At 44.8% G+C, this 17,881-nt stretch overlaps 1 long non-coding RNA gene across 1 annotated transcript; it reads left to right on the top strand.

Annotated features, from left to right (window-relative positions):
- Window positions 1-15,783: 15,783 nt before the first annotated feature.
- LOC142565798 (uncharacterized) lies at window positions 15,784-17,669 on the top strand. The gene is made up of 3 exons (XR_012824883.1): window positions 15,784-16,027; window positions 16,587-16,746; window positions 17,561-17,669. It is a non-coding gene; the product is annotated as an uncharacterized LOC142565798 (long non-coding RNA).
- The last annotated feature ends 212 nt before the right edge of the window (window positions 17,670-17,881 follow it).

Below are 17,881 nucleotides of genomic sequence, written 5' to 3'. Positions count from 1 at the left end.
CGCTAATTAACGTTTTATTTAATTATTTTACGGCACATATTTTTATCTACGAATGCATCTAGTGATTTCGCAAGGCATATCCACTTGCAACGAATTCTGAAGACTACACCAATTTCGAGATATTAATTTTCACGGTCCGCGACGAAATCCATTGATGTTCCAGTTACTTTTGTGCTTCAACGCATAGAACAACATTTTCTATAAAAAAATTCACCGACAATTACGATGCTCCCTAATGCGAAGTTTGAGCGCAGCTCTATATGTGTTTTCATTTCGCGATATATTGGCTGGCGCGGACAATCTTTCTCGTGCGGCACGTTGCAAACGGAGCGCTTTGAACCCGCCGTGGTTGCTCAGTGGCTATGGTGTTGGGCTCCTGAGCACGAGGTCGCGGGATCGAATCCTGGCCACGGCGGCCGCATTTAGATGGGGGCGAAATCCGAAAACACCCGTGTACTTAGATTTAGGGGCACGTTAAATAACCCCAGGTGGTCCAAATTTCCGGAGTCCTCCACTACGGCGTGCCTCATAATCAGAAAGTGGTTTTGGCACTCTTGCTCACTTACTGAGGTAGCAGCGGAATCGAATTCTTTCCTATTGCAGAAAATCAGGTAATCATCAACGTCACGAAATGTCTTGATAACGCTATCACCTAAGGCTTTCTCTAAGCAGCTGTCAACCTTACTCAGGTAAATATTGCTAAGAATAGGGCAACCTTTGAGCCAATACAAATGCCTGATTTCTGCAGAAAAACGCCATCTCTCCAACCAATCAGCGTCGACTTCAAGTACATTCAAAGAATTTCTAAAAAAGCTCCCGTGGAAACACCGCGTCTGTCAATAAAAGCAATAGGGAAAAATTCGATTCCGCTGCTACCTCAGTAAGTAAGCAATTTAAACTTTATGGAGGAGGATTAAAGTTTACCAAGGAATTTCCTCAGCGACGGGTAATTCAGTTTCTTGACATATCCTTGGTCTTCGAACAAAATCACGATTGTTGTCAGTACTCCCCAAGATCTTCGAAGCCGTTGCTAAAGCAGGTTATCCTAGTGTAGCAGTGGCCACTGTGGCTGAGCGCCTGAAGAAGTCGGCTTCGAGGGGGACGGACGTGATTACAGAAAGCAGTAATAGAAAAAAAAAAGAGTAGTGGCTATTCTGTACATTCATTCAGTGTCGCACAGGCTTAAAAAAGTTGCAAGTAGATATGATGTTAATGTTGCTTTCACTGCTCCCAATAAGCTAGGTAAGATATGCGCTGCCATACAGAGGAACAAGGAGCAGGTAAAAGGCAAAAAAAAGAACAGATATTTGTCCAGTGAAGCACAATAAGAACAACAGTTTTACTGACTGTCGTATGGGTGTGGTTTATAAGATTCCCCTTAGCTGTGGCCAGTTCTACGTAGTGCAAACGAGACGTTGTTTCAATCAGAGGCTAATGGAATATAAAAGGTCGTTACCCGGTGGATCGCCTTCTAATCTTTCCCTACATTGCCAAGATTGTAACTGCACGCCAGAATTAGATGAATGCGCCATATTGTACAGGCATAAGAATGAAGATACGTGTATTATGGTAGAGGCATGGCATATCTATAATGGTCGAAGTGCGAAGTGGTCGAAGCCTTCGATTACTTAAGATGTTAAGTGCCTTAACAGTTATCTCTCACGTAGACAGTCACATGTACCCGACTGACACGTAGTGATACCATTCCTGAGCTTGCGCAGATGAGTTTTGTGTCTTCTTTCTTTTTTCGCCTCAGTGCTCCCTTCAGTTGATAGTCGGCGTTCGTGTTGTCCACTTCTCTACTCCTGTGTCCTGTCTGCACGCCTCACCATATGCGCCTCACCTCTTTTTTGCATAATGGATCTTTAGACTAGTGGCTTTTGCTTGCGGCGCAGTAAACGAAGCTATACTCAAGTCATCATCATCATCATCATCATCAGCCTGGTTACGCCCACTGCAGGGCAAAGGCCTCTCCCATACTTTTACAACAACCCCGGTCATGTACTAATTGTGGCCATGTCGTCCCAGCAAACTTCTTAATCTCATCCGCCCACCTAACTTTCTGCCGCCCCCTGCTACGCTTCCCTTCCCTTGGAATCCAGTACGTAACCCTTAATGACCATCGGTTATGTTCCCTCCTCATTACATGTCCTGCCCATGCCCCATTTCTTTTTCTTGATTTCAACTAAGATGTCATTAACTCGCGTTTGCTCCCTCACCCAATCTGCTCTTTTCTTATCCCTTAACGTTACACCTATCATTCTTCTTTCCATAGCTCGTTGCGTCGTCCTCAATTTGAGTAGAACCCTTTTCGTAAGCCTCCAGGTTTCTGCCCCGTAGGTGAGTACTGGTAAGACACAGCTATTATACACTTTTCTCTTGAGGGATAATGGCAACCTGCTGTTCATGATCTGAGAATGCCTGCCAAACGCACCCCAGCCCATTCTTATTCTTCTGATTATTTCCGTGTCATGATCCGGATCCGCCGTCACTACCTGCCCTAAGTAGATGTATTCCCTTACCACTTCCAGTGCCTCGCTGCCTATTGTAAATTGCTGTTCTCTTCCGAGACTGTTAAGCATTAGTTTTCTGCAGATTAATTTTTAGACCCACTCTTCTGCTTTGCCTCTCCAGGTCAGTGAGCATGCATTGCAATTGGTCTTCTGAGTTACTAAGCAAGGCAATATCATCAGCGAATCGCAAGTTACTAAGGTATTCTCCATTAACTTTTATCCCCAATTCTTCCCAATCCAGGTCTCTGAATACCTCCTGTAAACACGCTGTCAATAGCATTGGAGATATCGTATCTCCCTGCCTGACGCCTTTCTTTATTGGGATTTTCTTGCTTGCTTTATGGAGGACTACGGTGGCTGTGGAGCCACTATAGATATCTTTCAGTATTTTTACATACGGCTCGTCTACACCTTGATTCCGTAATGCCTCTATGACTGCTGAGGTTTCGACAGAATCAAACGCTTTCTCGTAATCAATGAAAGCTATATATAAGGGTTGGTTATATTCCGCACATTTCTGTCACCTGATTGTTAGTGTGAATATGGTCTATTGTTGAGTAGCCTTTACGGAATCCTGCCTGGTCCTTTGGTTGACAGAAGTCTAAGGTGTTCCTGATTCTATTTGCGATTACCTTAGTAAATACTTTGTAGGCAACTGACAGTAAACTGATCGGTCTATAATTTTTCAAGTCTTTGGCGTCCCCTTCCTTATGGATTAGGATTATGTTAGCGTTCTTCCAAGATTCCGGTACGCTCGAGGTCATGAGGCATTGCGTATACAGGGTGGCCAGTTTCTCTAGAACAATCTGTCCACCATCCTTCAACAAATCTGCTGTTACCTGATCTTCCCCAGCTGCCTTCTCCCTTTGCATATCTCCCAAGGCTTTCTTTACTTCTTGCGACGTTACCTGTGGGATTTCGAATTCCTCTAGACTATTTTCTATTCTATTATCGTCGTGGGTGCCACTGGTACTGTATAAATCTCTATAGAACTCCTCAGCCACTTGAACTATCTCATCCATATTAGTAATGATTTTGCCGGCTTTGTCTCTTATAGCATACATCTGATTCTTGCCAATTCCTAGTTTCTTCTTCACTGCTTTTAGGCTTCCTCCGTTCCTGAGAGCATGTTCAATTCTATCCATATTATACTTCCTTATGTCAGCTGTCTTACGCTTGTTGATTAACTTCGAAAGTTCTGCCAGTTCTATTCTAGCTGTAGGGTTAGAGGCTTTCATACATTGGCGTTTCTTGATCAGATCTTTCGTCTCCTGCGATAGTTTACTGGTATCCTGCCTAACGGAGTTACCACCGATTTCCATTGCACACTCCTTAATGAAGCCCACAAGATTATCGTTCATTGCTTCACACTAAGGTCCTCTTCCTGAGTTAAAGCCGAATACCTGCTCTGTAGCTTGATCTGGAATTCCTCTATTTTTCCTCTTACTGGTAACTCATTGATCGACTTCTTATGTACCAGTTTCTTCCGTTCCCTCCTCAGGTGTAGGCTAATTCGAGTTCTTACCATCCTGTGGTCACTGCAGCGCACCTTGCCGAGCACGTCCACATCTTGTATGATGCCAGGGTTAGCGCAGAGTATGAAGTCTATTTCATTTCTAGTCTCACCATTCGGGCTCATCTACGTCCACTTTCGGCTATCCGGCTTGCGGAAGAAGGTATTCATTATCCGCATATTATTCTGTTCTGCAAACTGTACTAATAACTGTCGCCTGCTATTCCTAGTGCCTTTGCCATATTCCCCCACTGCCTTGTCTCCAGCCTGCTTCTTGCGTACCTTGGCATTAAAGTCGCCCATTAGTATAGTGTATTTTGTATTCACTCTACCCATCGCCCATTCCACGTCTTCATAGAAGCTTTCGACTTCCTGGTCATCATGACTCGATGTAGGGGCGTAGACCTGTACAACCTTCATTTTGTACCTCTTATTAAGTTTCACAACAAGACCTGCCACCCTCTCGTTAATGCTATAGAATTCCTGTATGTTACCAGCTATATTTTTATTAATCAGGAATCCGACTCCTAGTTCTTGTCTCTCCGCTAAGCCCCGGTAGCACAGGACGTGCCCGCTTTTTAGCACTGTATATGCTTCTTTTGGCCTCCCAACTTCACTGAGCCCTATTATATCCCATTTACTGCCCTCTAATTCCTCCAGTAGCACTGCTAGACTCGCCTCACTAGGCAACGTTCTAGCGCATAGAGTTTCCTACAAAATTACTATTTTGTAGGAAACTCTATGTTCTAGCGTTAAACGTTGCCAGGTTCATATTCCAATGGCGGCCTGTCCGGAGCCAGGGATTCTTAGCACCCTCTGCTGCGTCGCAGGTCTGACCGCCGCCGTGGTCGGTATACTCAAGTATTGTCACGTAAAATCTAATTTTATTTCTGCAATATGTTATATAATGCACAACACGTTACATAAACTTTGTATGACTGAGATGGAAGCACGGTTTACTATGGTTTATCACAAGGACACACCAGGGTATGCATTCTTGTGTGATTCTGTTCCCGATTTAACGCCAGAGAATAATTATTTATTTGTATTTTTTACAACAGCAATAACAACCGTGCATGTACCTCTATAAAAATACTCATCGAGTATTTATGGAAATAAAATTGTGGTGTTGTGAGAGAGTGTTGCGCCCTTGAGAGGAATGCTACGAGTGTCGGCTGCTACGACACCTGCTCGCTGCGGACGTGAGACTTTTCTCGCAAACGACAGGCATTTGCGAACTATCTCGCTCTTCGAAAGGGTCACGATTGCTTAACGTCTTCAAGTACTTTTAAGCACATGTCTGCTGGACTGCTAGCAGGAATGCTTCAGGCCTCCTGCGAGTACGCTTCATTTTATTCTATGTTGACGTACCACTTCCGAAGCGTTACGGCGTGGCTTTGCACTTACCCATTTTGCGACGCTAGACTACAGCCAAGAAGCAGCAACCTTTCCGACCACAAGTAAGTTTGTGTTCTCAAAGTCCTAAATCACGTATTTCAATGAGCACATAAATGAGCAATGCGTAATGAAGCCTTCAATAAAATTTGATTATCAAGCCACTAGAAGTACAACTGTCTATGTCTTGTATCAGTAGTACCTTCTTTTTCCTATACTCGCTACAGTGCCAACCTCAACCTCAACGGTCAAAACATGTTCTTTCCACGTTTACGATGCCGTCGCTTTCTCGTCAGGGCTTCGACATCACACAGCGACACAAATATCATCTCAGCCGCTGGCCCAGCGTGCTATCGCCACTTCGAGCAACGTAACAAAGGCAGACAGCTTTGCGTTGCACTGTCCCACTGCAGGTTATAACAATTGCGCTTGGAGCGAAACCAAAACTGCCAAAAATAATTGTAAACTAGTGGGCCAGTCAACAGAATGCCAATCCGAAGCCTGTACTTCCCATCATTCCCATGATGGTTGAACTGTCGCAGCGCCAGATTTCCTAGTTATACTAATATTAAACTCTGTGCTTTCGCCGTGGCTTTCGCCCACGGCCGGACTCGACTGTCCGCGAAGGAGCGAGTGAGAAGGAGCGAGTGAGTCGAGTCAAAGCCACCTAGAATTCTAGATGGCGCTGGTCGAGTCCTCCGAGGTATGTGGAAAGGGGTAATGGTTCCAGGACTTACTTTTGGAAATGCGGTTGTTTGCTTTAATTATCAGGGGTACAATCAGGACTCGACGGGAACCAAAGGTCAGTGCGTCGCCTCGCATTGGGCGCTCACGGGAAGACTACAAATGAAGCTGTGCAAGGGGATATGGGCTGGACTAGTTTTGAAGTGAGGGAAGCTCGCAGTAAAATTGAGTATGAAGAACGGCTGAGGAATATGGAGGAAAGTAAATGGGCTGGGAGAGTGTTCAGGTATCTGTACAGGCAAAACATTGATTCACAGTGGAGGAAAAGAACTAGAAAGCTTACCAGCAAGTATGCGGCCTGTGGGGTGGGCAACACAGCAACAAAGAAGGTCAAGCGGAAAGTCAGAGAGGCTGAATTAATCTCATGGGTGGCGGCAATGGAAAAGAAACCTGCCATGAGTAACTACTTAAGGGGAAAAAACGAACTTAGGAAAGAAACCATTTATGATAACTCAAAGGGAAGCTCATTACTTTTCGAAGCGAGATCGGGCTGCCTTAGAACACGCACCTATAAAGCTAGATATAAGAAGGAAGAAGAAGCATGTGCTTGCTGCGGTAAAGCTAGGGAAACGACGGAGCATATTTTATTAGAATGTGAAGACGTCTATCCAGCGGTCGATTTAGGCACCACTGGCCTCCTTGAAGCCCTTGGGTTCAGCGGGAGCGATGGTAAAGCGAACAGGTCCGCAATAGACATCAGTAAGAGGCGATTGGAGGATTGGTGGAAGAAAAGTAGGGAAACGACAAAAGACGGAGACGTACAAAAGCACAGTTCGCAATAGGGTATCAGAAAATTTGGACGTGGTAGTTCATAGAGTCTTTTTTTTTTGTTTCTCATTGGTTAACCTAGGTAGGATATTAGGCAGCATAGTAGCAAGAGCTTGGTGGCGCAAGCCACCGCCCCATTCCAAAGGGGACGCTCATAACATCCATCCATCCATCCATCTCCTCCTCCGACGCACGCTCCTCCTCCTATTTTCTCCTCGCGTTTTTCATGGATGGATGATTGAGGCTCAATCCTTTGAATCGGGCGGCGGCGGCGGCGCGCGTCACCTAGCCTTGAATGGTACTATATACATCCATACCTATGTATTTACTCCTTTACTTTTGCGTTGATATTATCCACCAATCAGATAGCCTCCGTTTAGTTATTTCCACCTGTTCAAAGTCTATTTTACTTTCACTGTCTTTAAAACCCAAAGCTTTGAATAGTTCCCCGTTACATTCAACTGCAGGGTGAAGTTGTTTACAAGCATCAGGTGTTCAGCCGTTTCCTCCTCCTCTCCACACGCCTCGCACAACAAATTATCTCCTGGTATCTGGCTCGGTACCTTTTAGTCCGCAGTACACCTGTCCTGGCTTCAAGCAACAATGAGCTTCCCTTAGAGTTATCGTAAATATTTTCTTTGGCTATTTCTTGCTTAAACGTCCTGTATGTCTCTAATGCTGATTTGGTTTGCATCTCTGTTTTCCACATACCCCTCTCTGTCTCCTTAACCTTTCTCTTGACGGATGATTCCTTACCGGTCCCAAGTATGTGCTTGACAATTTTCTAGTTCGCTCCCTCCACCTTGTGTCAACAATCCTCGTGTATAAGTACCTGAAAACCTTCCTAGCCCACCGCATTTGCCCCATTTTTCTCAATCGCTCCTCAAATGCTACCTTGCTACTAGCTTCTCTGCCCTCGAAAGAAGACCATCACGGATCCCCCTGCACCCCAAGATTTGCTGTCTTGCCATGTGCTCCCAGAGCGAGCCTACCCACACCACGTTGCCTACCCAAGCAACCTTGGCCAACTGCCGCTGCTTGGCCGATCGTCGGGAAATGATCGTCAAACGACTATATTGGCCAGCGAAGGTTGGCGAGAGGTCGGTATGACAACGGCCGCCGCCTTTACCGGCGGGCAGTCGGCAGAGGGCGTCTTGCCAACCTCTCTGTCAGACTGACTTCCGACCCGCCAGTTGGTCGCCGGCTCGGTACGATGGCAACGCGTCGGACCGACGCCCGAGGCCGATGAGTAGCATAATTTAATTTTTATATCAATTCCTGTCTGTCGGTCTATACTTATAAAGTTCTCACTAGGGAAATTTATTATAGGTGAAGGTAATACATTGTTATGCTTACAGAATTTATACTTTTCGTGACTATTACATATACACAGCTGCATTATAGCGCAATGCGTTCAGAAACAGCGACATATGTGTGCGGCACCGTTTTCTGAAGCAATATGAAACTCGTTGAACGCGTAAATATGTGAATTAACCTGCCATGCTTCTTTAAGGGAAATTCTCGGGATGCTTGCAAGGATTAATTCTGTAAACATGCGGAATTTCACGTGGGCTGTGGTATATATTATGAATTTTCGCTAATTCTTTTTTACTGTAATTTAAACACTAAACTTCTAGAAATATTTGGGGTTTAACAAAGCAAACGTCACTAAATTAAACTTGTACCTACCGCCCTAAACATGGCCTCCGAGATGCCATCATAGAGCGCCGACGAATCTCTGGGGCGGAGCGCTGAAGCGGTTAGTGCGACCAGACATCGCATCGCTCTATTACCGCTGCCCTCGGCGCGCTGCCACATTCGCTGCACTGCTAGTTTTCCTCCTACTCCCTCCCACAAGCGTCTCCTCTCCACAAACGTCACCCCCCTCTTCCACCCGGACTCTTCGCCTCCGCGCCAAGAGGTGCAACACAGAGGCGCCTTCCCCACCCAGTGCATTCAGCCACCACTAAAAAGAGACGCGTTTTACGATGCTTGGCATCTTTCTTTGCCTCCCTCAAGCTCCTTTTTGCATCAACTAATAGCGCTTTCACTCGTGTGAACGACAAGTGCACCAGAACATACGTATGCTCAGCCTGAAGTTAACTTATGCGAATTATTACAGACTGTGGAGCTAGGAGTCCTTGAATTCCGCTCAGCAGGCAGTACCGAGCGGTGATGCTTTCATTCCCAAACAGAAAAAACTAATGCAGGCCTTGCTCCGCAGTGAATTTTTTCTATTTCATTTATCACGGCAAGACTATTCGTATCCTCCTCTTTTGTATATTTGACGTAAGGAAAGTGTCAGAAAACTAGTTAAACATCTATTTACTACAGCTGGCGCAGATATATTGCTTACTCAAAATGAATTGGTCCGATATGAATTCACAATTTAAAATTTCGGAAGAACATGCGCGACGAGGTGATAACACTGAACGCACGCTGAGCATTTGCCAAAAGGCGAACGCGAATTGTATTGAACCAAGAATAGAACTACGGTTAGGAAAATGCATATTATGTGGAAACCGCTGGAAACAAAAAAACAGTGGCGCAAGAAAAAAAGAGGACTAGAAACAGAATGAGCCCTGTGTCCTCGTCTTTCACGCCATGATGTTTCCCATGAGCCAAATAGCCCAAGCAAACGTTATGCGACATACTAAGAATTAACTTCCCCTAATAAAAGTGCTGATGTCTTCATTTTGCAGGAGATGACTGGGGAGCGCCAGGGGTTTTCTGTTCCTGCTTTGCTACGGGACTGTGAAACGTAAATGCATCAATAGTATAACTTCGGTGTTGCACCTACAGCAACACAATCTCGAAATCTTCTCAGCCAATCTTTTCTTCCTTTTAGTAGAAATGATTTGGCTGCTACGACGGCGCAATTCATCTGCTACGGCACCGAGTCCCACTACCCATTCTCTAAATTTTTGTTTCTTCTTTCAAGAAATGGTTTGCCAAAGGCTCGAGGATCCCTTTTTACGAGTGCGTCCCAGCAAGACTTTCTCTGTTGCACGCTTCTGCAGGAGCACTTCGCGCTCGCCCAGGTTTTCTCGCCTAGTTTCCGCGTGGGCGATTTTCAAATAGCAATGCAAGGTTTTCCCTCGTGGTGCGGGCTGCCGATTTGACACTCGGCACGCCGCTTGCCGGTTTTCCAGTTGGGCTGGCAAGCGCTCTGTTAGGCACTCATACATAACAGACAACTGTATCCTCGCAGTAAGCGCGTTTCTCTTCGGTGCAACAAAAAATACGTTCCTTCATAAAAAATCTAACACGTATGATTTCGGCTCATATACAGCACACCGACCTCTTAATGGAATAGTGCTTTATGTTCAGATTCATGATTTATCATTCGCTATGTGCCACTGGCTGCGCGCAATTCAGTCTAATCCTTCAGACTGAGCATGTGCCATCTTCTTCGGGTGATTCGTGACGGACGGCGCGGCGCTGCTCGAGACTGTGAAGTCTCCTTTCTTTTCGAACTCGCGCTGCTGCTTGCGGACGGAATGCTTTTCTCCGGAGCCTGAGGGGACGAAACTTGTTCTGGCCTTTTTTTTCTTTCTTTTTCAGCTTCTTCTTGGATCACTGGTAAAGAAAGTTGTGAGTTCGGCGGCAAGCGAACCGCCTGGTTTCCGCGACCCCGAATGTAAAGACGAACACAGCCCCCTCACTCCCCCCACCAACACGTCGCGCGAGAGCAGGCGGGGACCATTCATGCCGTGCAGGCGGCGATCATGTTACAGCGGGGCTGGGGAGAGGAGCGGGCTCCCTGCCGCCGAAACGCGCCGGCGCGCGTATACTACTCCTTGCCCCGCAAAACACACAGTGGAAAGTGCGTGATATATCCTAAGAATTTGAAAAGGCGGTAGCGCAAGAAGACACGGACGGAGACGAGAGGACAAGGATGGGTGCTGAACTTCCAAAAACATTTATTGTGAATGAATCACGAATATATACATGCTGTCCGAGCCCGGTGTAATCATCTGCGCATTCGTTAATAGGCCAACTATTTGTCTGACAGCGTGATGGATGCCATGTTGACACATCCCCATGCTTACACAGCTTTTTTTTCTCTCCTCCATCGATGATGGAAATAAAGTTCAAGTTCACTTCTAGAAATCGGTTCAGATTCTGCGATTTCCCGTATAACACGAGTTTTACTCTTCTTAATAACGAAAGTGTTTACAAGGTCGGGCGAACAGTCCCTGCAAGTCAGACAATGACTTGCCAGAAAACCTTCGAAATCTTTTCCTTCACGTGGATTTTTTTACATTGTTTGCGTGCTTCCTTAACCTATCATTAACACATCTCCCAGTATGGCCAATGTACACTATTCCGCACCTTAAAAGAATTTCATAGACAACCCCTTATGCGTATTCAATAAAAGGCGGCCTGTGCTTTATGCCGCAGTCAAGTTACTGGCTTGCTTCCGGGTCGGTCATTCTACAAAGCTTTTACAGCTTATGGGGAGCAGCGAACACTCGTAACGCTGAGCCACCTTTTCCAAATTGTGGGATAGTGTGTGAACGTAAGGTATCACAGCTACATTCTGCCTACGCTGTGCGCGGGTTTCGCACGTTTGTGGCTTTGTGCGCATATTTCTCAGCAGGTTCCCTGCAGTGTTCTTAGCAAAAAAAAAAGAAAAAAGAAAGCCCTCCTCCATTGCACCCTGTGAAAGTGGATGTACAACGAAACGATTGCCGACGTTAGACGACGTTACTCAGAAACCAACCACCACTACACCACAAGCGACGTACGTAACGCGGGCACGCATGTATACGGAAGTGCAGCATACATGGCCCCCGCCAAGCGCAAGAGCCTTATGGAACTAAATGAATCTTTGAGGGTAAATTGTCAGAAAATGCGTAAAATACAACTTAAGCACAAGCTTCAGACATGGTAACTTCGGATTGCAAATCGAGTATGCGGGAAAACATAATTCTGTTACGCGGAAACTAAAAGACAAAGCCCTTTTCTAGCTGCCATTTGAGGTCTGTCTGAGTGGCCACGGCCGGTAGGTGGCGGTACCTCAGATTAGTACCACAGAGAAAGGCGGAAAAAAAAAGCGAGCTCGCCATGCAATAGGCTGCATAAACATGCAGGGCGCCAGAAGAAAGGAAAAGCGCTTTTAAATTGAGGAGCAGTTAAATAGAGAACAAATCGGGGTGTATGCGATTATAAAAAACGCACCTTAGAGACTTAAAAGATGCACCAGTCATTGAGAATTATGTTTGGGAAGGTTGCAACAGAACTAAATCGAAAGGAAAGGGAGGGGGGCCGGAATGTTCAAATGGGAAAAAGCATATTCAAAGTGTCAAGGGCATCTTTGGTTTTCAGGCACAATGAGTGGAAATAAAACTTGGCTGGGCTTAACGTATTTATGAACGAGAAAACATTGCAGAGAGAAGAACCAAGGCTTAGCGGAATGCCTAAGTGCTGATATTAGGCGTTTTCGGAAATAATGCCGAAATTACCCTGTTAGGTGACATGAATGCCCACATACAGGATCTAGACGTTTATACCGACAACAACAGGAAGTTATTGCTGGACCTTTGTGAGCAACGTAACCTCGTTATCGTAATTGCGGGCCGTAAATCTGATGGTCAGATCAGATGGGAAGTTGGAAATAGGCAATCGACTATTGGTTACTGTCTGATGACGGAAGATATTTATGATAAGTTCAGATCAGTTGAGATAAGTTGAGCCATTGGCGAGTAAGACTGTAGTAACACAAGGACTGGCCATAAACGCACCATTTTGAAAATGGGATATGTAGTTGTGAAGGAGAGCACGGAGCGAAGAATGGCCAGTCCAAATTTGAACGCTCAACAAATAACAAATATAGCCGCGGGAGTCGAGAAAGAACACGGCAAATGGCCAAGCAAAAAGTGGGAATACAGTGAGCTTCTAAATGTAATGACGAGAGAAATTAGGAAGGAGAAGCAACACGTTTGTTGGAAAACAAAAAGGAAGTCAAAAAAGCTGGTGGAACAGCGTGATACCTGAAGCATGATGCATGATGCGCATGCATCATGCATCATGCTTGTGCGCATGCGCACTTCGTGTAATATATATATATATATATATATATATATCGTTTTTTTTGTGAGACCGAAAGTCCCCTCTCATGTTATATTAGTGGTCGCGTCATTTTGTGCATGTACGCTAAGCGTTTAATTGGTTTTTTAGTGACGTGCCACAAGGGACCATGCACACTGTCCGACAGCCGCTGAGCCAATTCGTATATTTAAGAAGCTGTGTTGGTGCAGCTTAGTCTTGCAGAGGCCGCCAAATTTAATGTCTTGTCATCGGTCACAAGAAAAGCTAGCATAATAAAGTAACGGGGCACGAAAGGTCTTCACGAGTGGTTCAGGCAGCAATTGAACAACACTTTGAAATTGAACCTTCAGGCCATGCGTTCACACGCGCCAGTGCGTTCCGACAGGCTGCGCAGTGCTTTGAAGAAGTGAGAGGCAGCAATTTTTTGTTGTTGTTGCTTTTGCGTAACAAATGTTGAAGGACGAACATATATAATGACGGAATATATACCAGCTATACAAAAGCGATGACGGCGGTTCATCACACGGGGAAAAACAGCAACCATCACATACAGACGTTAGTGACAGTTCATCTGGCAGTTAGGTCACCTTCCGGCTAAAGGATGGTTCTGTGTTTTGTTCTGGACTGATAGAACTCTAGTAATTAGAGTGAATAATGAAATCAGAATCAAATTTATTTTCGCCATATATGCGGGTGCGCATGCAACGACCACTATTATGAGAGCAAGAGTACGTGGAGACCAGTGTGCAAGTCGCAAGAAGAAGACATATCGCGTAAGTATTACATTTGCTTTACCAAAAAGCACAAGATTTCAATACTTCAAAAACGGATATGTTTGCAACACTATTGTGTCGTTCATTATTGCTTTCTTCTTTTGTAGTTAAACTATCGAGAAAATAACTATTTAACGGGGAACAAAATTTAATCAAGTGGATATTGCATTAGACAGTTCTCGTAATAGTCATCTGAACTGCAGAAAGAGTCAAGCAAAATTGTTCGCGAACGGCGCGTTAATTGTAAACGGCCCTGTCGCAGCACAGAAAAAATCTTCAAACGAACTAAGCGCAGGCGACTCGTGGACTATACAGTTCTAGGAAACATTTCAGTTGGATGTTTTCTCTGGGAAGGGTGAAAGAAACGATTATACGAAGGCGAATTGTGAAGAGATGTCAAAATCTGCAATTTTTCTAGCTATTGTCGATTCGTCTAAGAATAATTAAGGCTGCATGCCAATCAATGTAAATCATAAAATAGAGCATTTCTGCTGTCGACGTGGATTTGATTGGGAAGAACTAGAGTTAGATCAAATTCTTCCAATTTTCGCTCAATTAACTAATGACGTTCAACAATCAAGCAGTTAAGAATTAATAAATTCATGGTATATCATGAGTGTTTTTTCAAGCGCCGTCTCCTGTGAAGCATATCTACCATTTTCGTGCAAAGCTCTCTGGAAAGCGTATTGACTGTGTATGCATGCATGCACCTATCGAACTTCGTGCACATATAGACGTGATGCTTTGACGATAAATACTTATTAAAATTCAAATTATTTATTTCTGCCTTGTAAAGGTACAGACAGCAGAGGCGCAGAAAAAGCTGTCAGATACAGATTGACAAAGCCGCAGCCCCCTTTCGCTTGGCAGAGCCTTTACAGCGACACTTTTAAAACAAAGACAATTGCACCCGGTAATAACAGGTATACAATACTGAGCAAGTACAAAAGGAAACCAATCAAGATTATACGATATTTGTACAATACTCCCAAACAAGAAAACAGAACCTACATGCTAACGTACATAGCACCCAAAGTACTGTTCGACGCGTTGAAGAGGTCAAAATTATTGTTCACATAAGGTATATACATATTAGTATAGAGCTACCAATCCCTGCAAAATATAGAACGCAGATTTTCATTACACACACGCACGCACGCACGTGCACAGCACACACACCAAAAGGAAACGGCAACGCGCTCACAGGAAGCGCCTGAAAAAAGAAAAAAAAGGAAAAGTGTGGGGAACCGAGGTCGTCTTGGGCTGTCGCCTCTCCCTCTCCCAGAAGGAATGAAGAGGTTCTTGGAAAGCAGGGACGGGCGATTCTCTCTGTCAGCATCAGCTCCCACCAGCGAGGACGGGGCGAGAAAGCGAAACGGGGCTTTCCTTGCTGTCTATTTTTTCTTCGTCAGGCCAACGCCGCCTGCTCACAGGGGCGCAGGCGAGTTCCCGCCAAAGGGCGCGGGGGCGCAAGCAGTTGCGTGAGTTGCCGCCAAATGGCTCTGGATGCCAGCTCGTTCCGCGTCTCTTGGTAGACTAGTTGGTGCATTTCTGCTATCATGGACTGCGCATATAAACGCAAACTACACAAAAGTGACATGGACAAGAACAGCGCAAGCCCTTTCCATGCAGTGGAGCCGCCGTATCTCGCCGTTCAAGATATGCGTACTCGTAAGTGGCATTTTAATTTCACGTTGTGTAATGCATGACTGTCTTTTTCAAGTGAACAAAGGTCGCTTTGTATTGTGTAAATGGTTTTGCAACGTATGATAAACTCCTTGTTTTTCGGGCTTATTTTTTCTGACAGGAAGAAAAAAAAAGAGGCTTTACATGAGAACGGATCAAGCGTTCGAGAGTTGGGACAGGGAAATGTGAGACGTACTTTCATGTATATATTTCTAATATTATTTTTTCGTCTTGTATGCTCGTCAATTTTTCTCTAGGAAACACTGGAACGACACTGCTTAAATTGAAGGACAGTGTGCGAATGACCATCTACGCTCGGAACTGTTATCACCATTCGGGAAGAAATCGGGTAAGACGCTTGTCTGGTTATTATTGCGGAAAAGTCATAATTAATTAGAAGTTGCTTTCGTTCCTTCCCACAGATGAAAAAACATAACTGTAAATACCTGTATGATATACGTCTGGTGCATTGCAGGTAAGAATGGATTGTGTGTGGCGCGCTTCACCGCATGTGGACTAGAGTAGACCTAGGAGCATCAGACAAGAAGACACGTATGTGAAACCCTGCGGATAGCCCATATGTAAGTTCTTCCTCAATTTTTCTTTTGTTGCATTTTCGTAGTTTACGTGTAATACTTTTTCACCGCGGTCTCGACGTTATGTATACCTATACATTTGTCTCGTGGCAGTCTGCGTGCTATTTTGTTTGTGCAACTATGTGTTGTATTCATTTATCGCGCTGCCTGGATGGTTTTTTTTTTTTCACTGATATTCCGACCAAAGTCGGTAAACCTATCCTTCCTGTCCTCATGTTTCCTTGGGCGGCTCTAAAGCGTATCTTAGAGGAATATTTAGCTTCAGATTCCAGCATGGAACAGATGGTGAATGACATGCTGTGTTTTCTTTTTAGAGAAACTATGTATTCATGTTTAATATTTGGTTGATTTTCATTTTGTCATTCATACAATACCGCAGCCATATGCCATTCTGTCATAGAACGTTGTTTCTAGATATATTTGTTTTATGTGGTTAAAACATTTAAAACGAGAGCGTTTCTTATCCTGGCCATTATTTTTTACAGACCACGATAACCACGTATTTGGATGTCTGGTTTAACTCTACGTGCGCTGGTTCGTGCAGGTGAACTTTTTTTCCAGATACGGAGGAACGGACACCGGTCGTGCCGTGAGCACTATTCTGCAGGGCATACTTACAAATGAAGCTGCACTGCAGTTCAGCTGGAAAGGGTCGTAGGGGAGGAAGCACGCCATCGTGAAGCTCATGGCCATCACGAATATAAGTGAGAAATATGGCATAACAATCAGCTTTCTAGTGCACGTTGCGAACATCGGTACCAATTGCATGCTTAGTTTCTTTTTCTTCATTCAAACAAGCTGCTGCTTATTGCATCTTGCTGCGTCCAGTATTAGCATTTTCTTTAATAAAATAATGCCGTAATAAGTGAGTTCTACTTGCGGCGTCCATATTTTGCCACTGCTTTTGAGGAGTTTGTTTTGCTTCACCATATAATATATGCTGTATATGCTGTTTCTGCTTTAACCCATGTATGCTAACTGTTTTCTGCAAAACATAGACCTATAATCGTTGCCATCATGTCAGCAAGTATATGTATCATGCCATAAGCTTCCCCTCTTGCCTCTCCACATTTACCTATTCACCTCCTTGTGCCGCTTGGCGCGCTCCGGGCTCCGGCGCGTTCTTTGTCTCAGCGTTTCAACTCGGCTGTTTTATGCAGTGCTCACGGGAAGCAACAAGACCTATCGTGGTGTAAATAGCCGCGCTACCTATAGACACAGTAGCCACTGTGTATGCGTGTTTTGCTATGGTTCCGTGTTCAGTTCCCCCTATTGCTAACGACATATAAATTACCAACTATCCGGTACTTACACGATTTGTGTCGTCCAGCCACTCTTCCTGACAGCTTCGATACTGATTTGCACGTCACTAATATTGCTTTGTTGTCGTTTCTTTAATGTTTCGTGAATATCTAACTTACGATCTTTTTGATTGTTTCACTTCTTCAAATGGAATGCGACTCACCAACTGAACTATAGAGCGGGGGCAGCTTTCTTATATGTGCCGCTTTTTTGCAGCATTTGTGAGGAGCACGTTCCCTGACGCTTCACTAGCATCAGTGGCTGGAGTCGCAAAACGCTGGTTGGTTGGAGCAGCTGACAGGGATGGAGGCCGGAATGAAAGAAGGCGCCGTGACCCGGCTTCAAGCCCACCAAATATGAACTAGTGTTTGAAACTTGTGAACGTGTCGGTGTACATATCCAATTTAAGACAATTACAAGAAATAAAGACCTGTATCAGAATCTTTTGCCTGGCATTTATGTGGCATGAAAAGTACAAAAAAGCGTTCGCTTTCGTGTGGTACTTCTATGCCGGCCACCACACAAGCATGATGCATG

The sequence above is a fragment of the Dermacentor variabilis genome, unplaced genomic scaffold, assembly GCF_050947875.1.
Source record: "Dermacentor variabilis isolate Ectoservices unplaced genomic scaffold, ASM5094787v1 scaffold_12, whole genome shotgun sequence".
Taxonomy (NCBI): domain Eukaryota; kingdom Metazoa; phylum Arthropoda; class Arachnida; order Ixodida; family Ixodidae; genus Dermacentor; species Dermacentor variabilis.
Note: the sequence above shows the minus strand (reverse complement) of the source record. Positions and strands in the feature narration are given on the sequence as shown.